Source organism: Tamandua tetradactyla, chromosome 4, assembly GCF_023851605.1.
Source record: "Tamandua tetradactyla isolate mTamTet1 chromosome 4, mTamTet1.pri, whole genome shotgun sequence".
Taxonomy (NCBI): domain Eukaryota; kingdom Metazoa; phylum Chordata; class Mammalia; order Pilosa; family Myrmecophagidae; genus Tamandua; species Tamandua tetradactyla.
In genome coordinates, this window is record NC_135330.1 from 127,303,491 (window position 1) to 127,314,187 (window position 10,697).

The following is a 10,697-nucleotide window of genomic DNA, read 5'->3' on the forward strand; positions in this document are numbered from 1 at the left end:
TAGATGTTTGACTAACTTCATGAAAAACTGCCAAACAGTTTTCCAAAATGAGTTACCATCTTACTTCCCTACCAGCAATGTATGAGATCCAGTTTGTTCCAATTCCTCATCAATATTGATGTTTTCAGTACTTTTAATTTTAGCTATCTTAACTGGTATAAAACGGTATCTCAGTATAATTTCATTTTTTTTTTTTTTTTTTTTTTTTTTTAAAGGAAAGACAGAGAGAAGGAAGGAAGGATAGAAGGAAGGAAAGGAGGAAGAAGGGGAAACATCTTTTAAACATTTTCTTGTTTTATTGTATTTTGTTTCTGCGTTTTTGTTACATGGGCTGGGGCCGGGAATCGAACCGAGGTCCTCCGGCATAGCAGGCAAGCACTTTGCCCGCTGAGCCACCGCGGCCCGCCCGTATAATTTCATTTTGCATTTCCATAATGGCATTTGAAAGTGTGCGTTGGCCATTTCTATATATTCTTTTTAAACTAAAATGTTTGTCCAAGTCTTTTGTCCATTTTTTTTTTTCCACATAGGCAGGCACTGGGAACTTTTGTCCATTTTTAATTGAGCTTTTAATTAAATTTTCTTTGCAGGTCAAGCAATTTTTTATTAGATGTTGGACATTGTGGAGAGTATGGATTATACTGACTCCTTTAAAGGCTGTTGAGTTCTGAGTAGTAGTTAAATTACTGGCAGCTCTCCTTTGTGTTAACCTCAGTCTTGCTCTTCAGCATTTTTTTTTTTTGTATGCTGTATGTTGAGGGGTCACATTTCATTCTTTTTCTATGTGACTATTCCATTATTGCAGCATCATTTATTAATTTTTTTTTTTTTTTCTTACGGTAAGTGCACAGGCTGGAAATTCAACCTGGGTCTCCTGCATGGTGGGTGAGAATTCCACCACCGAACGACCCTTGCACCCTGGTCTTGTTCTTTAAAACTACCTTGGGTTTCTCCTTACTCCAGGATGTAACATTTCTAGGGTCTCAAGTGAATGCCTGGCAAGTTCTGCTCTCTCATGCTGGTTTGTTTGACTGATATCTTGCAGCACTGTGCAACCGCTGCTATCTCCATTCTGCTCTCAAGTTGCTAGTATTTGCTTTTGATCAGGATCCATGTCTCTCACCCTGTATGTGGGCACCTTAGCCTTTGGTGGAGAGCTGGCAGTGTACCCTCATGCAAACTTCTGAAGTTTCCCTCTGCACAGCTCCCTTCTTTCCAGTACTTTGCCTTATAAATATTAGCCATTTTAGCAGCCCCAGCTTCTAATATGATTTGCTTAGACTCTACCTTTCTGTGATGTGGTAGTGAATAGGCCCCGATGAGAGAGTCCTTGCAAATGCAGACTCATCTCATATTTATCCCTTACTGCAGAAATTTGAAAACAGTTGGCTTATCTATTTTGTCCTATCTTATATTTATTTACAGCTAGAAGAGCAAGTCTGCCCCATCATGGTCAGAAGTAGAAGTCTTCTAGATATTTTTAACCTCCAAATAATATTCAAGAAATCCTACCCCAACCACCCCACCCCCGACACCACCTATCCAACTAGACTGTTCACAGCAAAACTTCCTGTGGTAAATGGGAGAATTTCCACTTCTCTTCTCATGGCTTTGAAGAGTCTCTGGGAAGAGGTGCTAATCAGAAGTGCTTACAAGATCTCAGATCCAAGAGACAACACAAAGTAAAACTGCAAAGCATATTAACCAAGTTTTAAAATAACCTGTGGGCAGGCCATGGTAATTCAGCAGGCGGAGCTCTCTCCTGCCATGCTGGAGACCCAGATTCAATTCCCAGTGCCTGCCAAAGCAATAAATAAATAAATAAATAAAAAACCTTGGAGAATATTAAAACTGATGTAAAACTATTCATTTAATCCCAGAGTTTTAAAATGCATGAATAGAATTAGAAAATGATTTCAAATCAGGTATAAAACTCTTTCATGTCAATCAAAAGCAATGTTATATATGGATCTGACACAAAATCTGTGTATAACTAAGCACATGACAGATGTTTGAGGAACTGCAAAAGATATTAAAATGCTATTTTTTTGAGCAAATCTCAACTTACTTTTTAAAATATACATTAAAATCCAGAACATCAACATATAAGAATATGATATAATCAAAAGTTAAATCATATGTTCTGTTATATTATAGAATGGGTGGAGAAGATAAAAATGGAAACAATAGGAGACATATTTTATAAATATTATCAGCATGTTTTTAAAGACATGTTAGCCCATTGTAATTAAATGTTTGACAAACAAAAAGATATTAATCTTATATATACTAAAACTGAGAATCTAATGATAAAAATGATTACTAAATTTGTTTACATATAATTATGGTCAATAAATTAAAATATTCAAAATTTCTTACCCACTTTCTGTAACCCTATGTGCGTGTGTGCGCATATATTTCATGTGGCAAATTGGCTAGGTTATGGTGTCATATTGTTTGGTCAAGTAAGTACTGGCCTGATTGTTACTGCAAAGGTATTTTGTAGATGGATTTATATCATTAGTCAGTTGATTGCATCTACGGCTAGTTGTATCTACAATGAATAAAGGAGCTTGGCCTTAGTAATGAGAGGAGTCTCCTCACTCAATCAGCTGGAGGTCTTAAAGTGAAAACTTAGGATTTCAGAAGTCAGAAAAAGAATTTCTGTCTCTACTTCTGACAGCCAGCTTCTCCTGGGGCATTCAACTTCACCTTCATTGAATTTCAAACTTGCAACCTGCACTACAGAATTTAGGCTTGCCAATTTCCCATAGTCACATGAAGCAATTCCTAGGATAAATATCCTGTTGATTTTTCTGGAGAACACCATTCAATACAGTTATAAAATAACAAAATACTTGTGGATATTTATAGTTCCTTCTTCTAATGTTCCCCTTGGGGTCCCCTAGGAAATCTGAGGACAGAGCATTCTGAAGGAATAGCTGCAACCACACTTATAGAAGTTCATAAGTTTACTTTGTTGGCTATCTGGAAAATTTTATTGTGGAATTTAAGATGCTAAAGGCCACAGTCAAGGGAATATTGGTGAGAATAAAAATGGCATAAAGAATTAAGACACTCAAAACACTCTTTTACATACTCATCTAAATCACTATATTGTAAAAATTTTCTGTGTCTCTGAGTTCTTTTTCAATAATTATGTGTTATGTAAATGCGAAAAAGAAGCTAGAGGAATATAAAACTGAACTGGATAATTTTGCAGAGATCTCTTAGATCTGTTCTATTTCAAAGATTCTTTTGTTCTCGGAATGCCAAAAAAAAAAAAATCCAAAACTATTTTGGTCAATGGAAGCCTTCTTAAAAAGGAATGACATCCAAGATAATTACTTGGTAGCCTATAACATTCTTTTGAAGGTGAACATTACAGTATATTAAAGTATTGTTAGCAGTTATTTTTTATTAACTCTTTATACTTATTATTCACATATTATAATTATAAATTTGCCAATAATTTCCCTGAAGGATATGTTTATACTATCTCCAAATCTTCTCTTCTCCTTTTCTCTTAAACCAACTCTAATCACACTTCTGTCCCACCATCACTCTATCATAGTACCTTTCCATTCTAAGTCCTGTGGTCAATTCTCAGGCCTCCTTTTACTTAACCTAGCAGCATACTTAAAATCCTTAAAATATCTGATTCTCCACTTTGCTTCCAGGAACCTTAATTTCCCAGCCACTCATTCTCATCCTTTGTTGATTCCTTCTCATACTTTTTTTTAAGAGTACCTCAACAGGCAGCCATTGGACCTCTTCTCTCTGCTAGTACATTCATTCCTTTGGTGGTCCTGTCCATTCTCACTGTCTTAAATAGCATCTCTGCTCTTAACTGCCAAATTTATATCCTTAGTTGGTAATATGCAAATGCTTATTTAATTATCTCCATCTGGGTTAGTCTAATAGATATCTGACATAGACAGTAGGCATATGTCTAAAACTGAGCTCTTACTCTCCACCTGCCCTACCCTCACCCCAAGCTGCTTTTCCTTCAGTCTTCCCCACTTCAATTAATAGTAGCTCTATACTTCAGTTATTCAATGCAAAACTTTTGGAATCAACCTTGGCCCCTTATCTTCCTCTTGCATTACATCAAGTTCATCAAATTTAACTGGCTTCACCTTCAAGATATACCCAAAGTTCTGCAACTTCTCATCATCTCCACTTCTACCAATATAGTCCAAGTAGCTTCACTTCTTGCGCATATTATTTTATTACCCTCCTAGCCAGTGTTCTCACTTCTACCCTTTCCTGATGCAATTTTTTTTTCCAACATAGCAGAGACAGTAATCCTAGTAAACTTCAAGTCAGGTCATTTCATTGCTCTGCCAAATCTATCCAATGGCTTCTCATTTCACTTCAAATTAAAACCAAATTCTTTACAGTGTCTAAAAGGTCTCCCATGGTTTGCCTTTGCCCAATTTATCTCCAAAATTGTATCTTAATACATTTCAGAAATGTGCTTCTTCTAGAACACAGTAGACATGTTTCTGCCTGAGAGTCTTTGCCCTTGCTAGGCTTATGTCTCATGTGCTCTTTTTCCAAATATCCACAGATAACTCTTCTTCACCTCCTGTCACCTTTTTATTGAAGCCTTTAATGACCAGCCAATATATGAATACAACTGAAATATTGTTTAATTTTTTTGAAACACCTGTCTCTAACTTTTCAAAATATTTTACTTATTTTATTTTTCATTGTCTTTCCTCTGGAATATAATCTCCAGAAGGGCAGAAATTTTGTCTATGTTAACAACTGGGCCTCTAGTTCTTTAAAAACTGCTTCGTAGACATGCAATAAATACTTCTGAGTAGATGAACATTAATTGACCAGAGAATAAGTAATATACCTGAACTAATGAGATGCTAGCATTAGAGATAAAACAGGCTGGAAAAGAACAGCAAAAACCTCTCATCATTAGAACTTTTAGTCTTGTGGCAGAATAAAAAGACTTGTTCAATAGCCCTTTGGAAAAATGATTTAGAATGTAAAAAATTGTAGATGAGAAAAAGGAAAATACCAAATTTCTACCTAATTGATGATATATATACATACACATATACATATATACATGCAACAAAATACTAGGTAGAATTATGTTTTTGGAAAAAAAATAACTAAATTATACATAAAATTAAGCTAGTGAAAGTTTAAAGGAAGTTTGCTAAACTCTCTTATATAATATTTTCTGTTTATGGGCAACCCAAGTTCCAAATGTGTTACAAAATATAAACCCTTTTCATACAACTGATCATGGCAAATATTTCCAATTGAAAAAATTCATATTTTTCATGGGCTATCTCATGAAACTTTTGTTTGTTTGTTTATGTATTTATTTTATTTATTTATTTTTCTCATGAAACTTTTAATGTAACTGTTTGAAACCAAACAGCAGCAATAATACCACCACCACCAAAAATGACATATCTTTTCAGAGATGGAGACTTGAGACCCAAAGACAGAAAACATGATGATGGTTCAAGTTCAAAAACTAGTTGATGGCAAATCTGGTATTTCACATAGCCTTTATTAGTCAAAATGTCCCTAAAACATATTTTTGTGATGTTCATTTTTTTGTTACTCTTACTTCATTTCATTTCTGCAATATAATTCAGACAGGAAAACTTTCAAATTAACAACATAAACATCATACACAGAGGAATTTAACATACAACATCTTTAATACCTTAATACAACAACTATTCTCACTTTTACTTGAGACTTAGGGATGTCACGTATTTACTGTATAAGAAGTCAGAGGAGAGTACGTGACTTTTTTAAACCTTTAATTCCCACGCATAAACATGACTAGCTCCTTCCTTTCTATTTCCAGTGAAACCGACTTTCAAACTGAAAGAGTGATCAAGATGGTGCTAGATAAATGAAAGCTGAGGGAACTTATCACCACTAGACTAGCCCTACAAGAGATGCTAGAAGAGTTCTGCTGGTTGAAAGGAAAGGATAGCAGACAATTGTCAGAAGCTGTTTGAAGAAATAAGAAACTTCAGTAAGGGTAAAGACATGAGTCAATAGAAATGACAGCACTACTGTTTTTTGGTTTGTAACTCCACTTTATTTTTATTTTTTTACTTCCTGCAAGATCTAAAAGGCAAATGCATAAAATGTTACAATACCAATGTATTTTTGTTAATAATGTATAAACCTGCAACTAGTAACAAGAGCTATATAAAGATGGGGGTATGGCAGATAGAGGAAAATAGTTTGTATATACAATTAGAATTAAGTTGTTATTAAAACAAATGAAACTGTTTAAGATTTAGGATGTTAAATTTAAGCATCATGGTAATTATGATGAAAATATTACAGAATATACACTCGTAGAGACAGAAATTAGTATACAGGTTGCAAGAGGCAGGTGACAAAAGGAAATAAGTTAATGCATAATGGGTGTAGGTTTTCTGTTTGGGGACATAGGAAAATCCTCATAATGGTTGGTGGTGACGATATGGGAACAGTATATATAGGAGAAATTCCATTGCATGATATGCTTGGGAGTGGTTGAGGTCATGAAGTTTAGGTTATATATGTGTTCCCACAATTACAAAAATAGAATTAGGGACAATGGCAATTAAATGTAGTATATGATCCTGGATGGGCTTTAACCATGAAGAAGAAAAGGTCCAAAAGAACACTTTTGAAACATAAGAAAAAAATGAGATATAGACGGTAAACTTTACATCAGTGTTAAATTTTTGGAATTTGATAACTGTACTAAGGGGGTTATATAAGAGAATACCTTTGTTCTTAGGAAACGTACGTGCCAGTATTGAGTGTTCAAGGAGTGTGATATATTGAAACTATACTCAAGTGTTCAGAAAATGGAATGATAAATAGAGAGATGGATAGACAGATCACTGATAGACTGATAAATAAATGATATGGCAGACATGCCAAAATGTTACAATGGTGAATCTGGGTATGTGGGATGGCAGGGGGATGTTGGAGTTCTCTGAATGGGCTATGTGTTATTTTTGTAACTGTTCTGTGAGTTTTAAACTATTTGAAAATAAAAAGTTAAAAAAAAATAAAAATGTTGTCTCTGCAGCATTTTCCTAAACGTGATCAGTCATGTCATACATACTGTAAGGTTCCTATAGAGATTATATCAGTTATTTTGTATTCTCTACAATACCTAATTCATAGGCAGTACTGAAAAAAGGTTAAGTGAATTAAACAGAAATAAAAGTATACATGAGATTAAAATTTAAGATGAAATAGTTTCTTTTTATTCCCATCTCCTTAAGTTTCAAGAAAGACTAACAATATAAAAGGTTGTATTTGAGTTCTGGGATTCAAAATGGCATTTCTCATAATTTTTTTTTTTTAAACTTAAACATAAAATGACTTTAAAGGGTAATATGTGCAATAGATAGTCACATATCTTTAAAGAACATAATCCTTCAGAAGCTTCCCAATATTTCAAACTAGCCTACAATTCTATTACTTTATTTTCTGGAGTAAAATCAAGACATTTTTCAATCTATCCTTCTTTGCCAATAGAATTGTTTTTATATGATACAGAACTAACCAAGGTATCTAAATAAATTCTATAGTACATTTAAAGGACATCTTTAAATAAATCATGACTTAAATTTATGCATGTTTCAGAAACTAAGACTAGTATTGACATAAGTATGTTATATGGCATGAGTTCCAGATGTGGGAAAATGTTAGTTAATCTGAACCAATACCCTGGCTCATCAATCAAGTAAAACTAAGCTTCAACCATTATTCTGAGATACATCATCCTTATATGACCCTATGTCCAAGCTGCCGTCTCCTAAGTCATTGTTTAAATAGAGAATATAATGCTCATGGCCTTGGGCAAATAGCTAAAAACAGTAATTCAATTTGGTCCAATATATTAACTTCTTGTCAATTTCATAGAATGAAAGGAAAATTAAGAATGTTGGAATATGGCTAAAGGATAGCGTTAGGGTGTTAAAAGATGCATATACTCACACACACTTATATATGTACACATTCCATCCATAAGAGGAAATGAATATTGGAAACAAACATGCAAAGAGACAGAAAGTTACCCCAATAATGCCTCTCACACATAGTAAGCACATTTATTTCCCAAATATTTAGTGTTCTTATTCTCTATGCCATGATACATATAAATCAAACTTGAATGAATGAACAACCTTCTTAGCCTCAACCTTCACATTTTTTCTATAAATGGACATATCCCTTCCCTTTTTAATTTTCCCTCTTATTACCATATTCATGGGACAATCGTTGGTTCTACTGTCTCTCTGACAACTCTAGAACTCTTCTAGGCTAAATGAATTTGTTCTTCCCTCTGTCAAAGAGCCCACTTCAAAAACCACCAGGCAAAGGATTCATTGGTTTCAGCCCCTTGTGGCTAGAATATAAATATTTCTCCCATAGTCAACATGATATTCTTACATGCCTGATTATCTTTTCTTTCCCATGTTATCTATCTAGGAATCTTTCCTGGTATTCTAAAGCACATATGACCTAACATTTCATAAGGCCATAGAATGTAAGAGGAAAATACACGTAAGATTGTAACCTCAGAGAAAAGTCTTGAAATCACATGGGATCAATAAGTTACAAAGTCAAGATCATCCCTAGTGCAGAACAATCTTAGCCTCTGTGCTGGTCTGAAAGCATTATGTACCCCAGAAAAGCCATGTCTTAATCCTGATTCAATCTTGTGGGAGCAGCAGTTTCTTTTAATCCTGATTCAATACTGTAGGTTGGAAACTTCTGATTGGATTGTCTCTACAGAAATGTGGCATGCCCAGTTGTGGGTTCGGCCTTTTTATTAGATGGAGATATGACTCCACCCGTTCCAGGTGGGTCCTGATTAGTTTACTGGAGACCTTTAAAAGAGGAAACATTTTGGAGAAAGCCTACAGAAATGACAAAGCAGACAGAAATTTCAGAGCAGAGCTGACAGACAAAGAACAGAGACATGATATTTAAAGATGCTTAGAGTCCAACAGATGTCATCATGACATGTTTAGCAAGCCAGAACCTGAGGAGAGCCAAAGAAAGCCAAGAGACAAAAGCCAGCCCTTGAGAAGCAGAGTGAGAAACCCCCACAGGAACAAAGGCTGAAAGCAACAGAGTCCAGGAGCAAGGTTCCAGCAGATGCCAGCCACGTGACTTCCCAACTGAGAGAGGTGTTCCTGACCCATCGACCTTCCTTGGATTAAAGTATCTTTCCCTGGATGCCTTTGCTTAGACATTTTTAGAGGCTTAGAATTACAAACTTGTAATTTATTAAATTCCCCTTTATAAAAGTCTTTCCAATTCTGGAATATTTCAATTTGACAGTTTATAAACTAGAACAACCTCATTTACCTATTAGAATAATCTGGAACCATTTACAAACCCTATGCATAGATGGTGTCCAAGAGTGATTACATCTGTTCCCTAGGTGATCCCAAGACACAGCCAGAGTGACAGTTACTGCACTGACACCAACAAAGAAGTAAGATCTCACATGAAATAGCTGAAGGGAATCTCTAGTTCTTTATTGGAGTGATAGAGAGGCAAAGTGGGAAAGGCATGCCATGTGCTATCCTTTCCTCATTTAGGAGGAAATTAGAGAGAGGGAAGAGGACCTCATTATCTCTGTAGGTAAAATTCCAAAGGGTAGAATGTATATTTTTGTGTTCAGAGAAAGTCTGCAGTGGTTCAGAAGAGTATTCAACCAATGAAAGAGATACAAAATAACATCAAAGACTGCTCTTGTAATAGGTGAGATTGGTTGGCGTATTTATTGGTGACTGATAATTGGTGATACATTTTCCTTTTCTGCAAAGTGAATTGTCTAGTTATATCACTGTACCACAATATGCAACAACCAGCCTCGCTATTTTCCATTTTAAAAATGTCCCCTGAACCATTAATTAGAGTGGCACATCTTTTGTCTAAGACAGATCAAAACACTAAAACAACTGCTTTTGATCTGATGCTCTTCATTGTAGAGAAATACAATTTATTCGGCATTAGCAACTTTTTTTCCCAGTAAACGTGAACATTTCCACTTATCATAGATAGAAAATAACTATTTTAGAAGCAATCAAAAACAAAGTTTAAGCACTGACAATGTAAAAGTGAGTGCTAAAGTTAAAACCTGGCAACGTTCAGCTTACAGTTTAACCATTGAATTTTATGCCTATTGTTTTGATGTAAATACATATAAGGATGAATATAAATATATCCTGTATATAAATAGATGGTCATGATAGATATGATACCCTCTGCTTTAAAACATTAAAATTAAACACCTTGAGAGAATTGGGCTATCTTAAAAGTGATCAAAATGCAAAGTAAAAAAAGGATTGTTGTACTATGTAATCAATCAACTCTTGTTTTATTAAAATATTAAATTCTTCTCCTAACTTCCTGTTATAGTAACAGACTCATTATTTTCAGCTTAGACAGGATCCTTACTAGACTTAGCATCTTTATAACAGGAATAGAAACTCCCATTAATGAAACTTCTGCTGATGCCTACAGGAATTATAACCCTTACCATGGCCATGGTGTTTGGCACTCATGTTTACAGTATTCTGTACATTGCTATAAGTTCTGAGAGGGCAAGAAACTAATAGAGGGTGATATGCATGAGAAAATGTGAACGGGGCATAGTGGGAAAAGTGCTAAATGAGCAG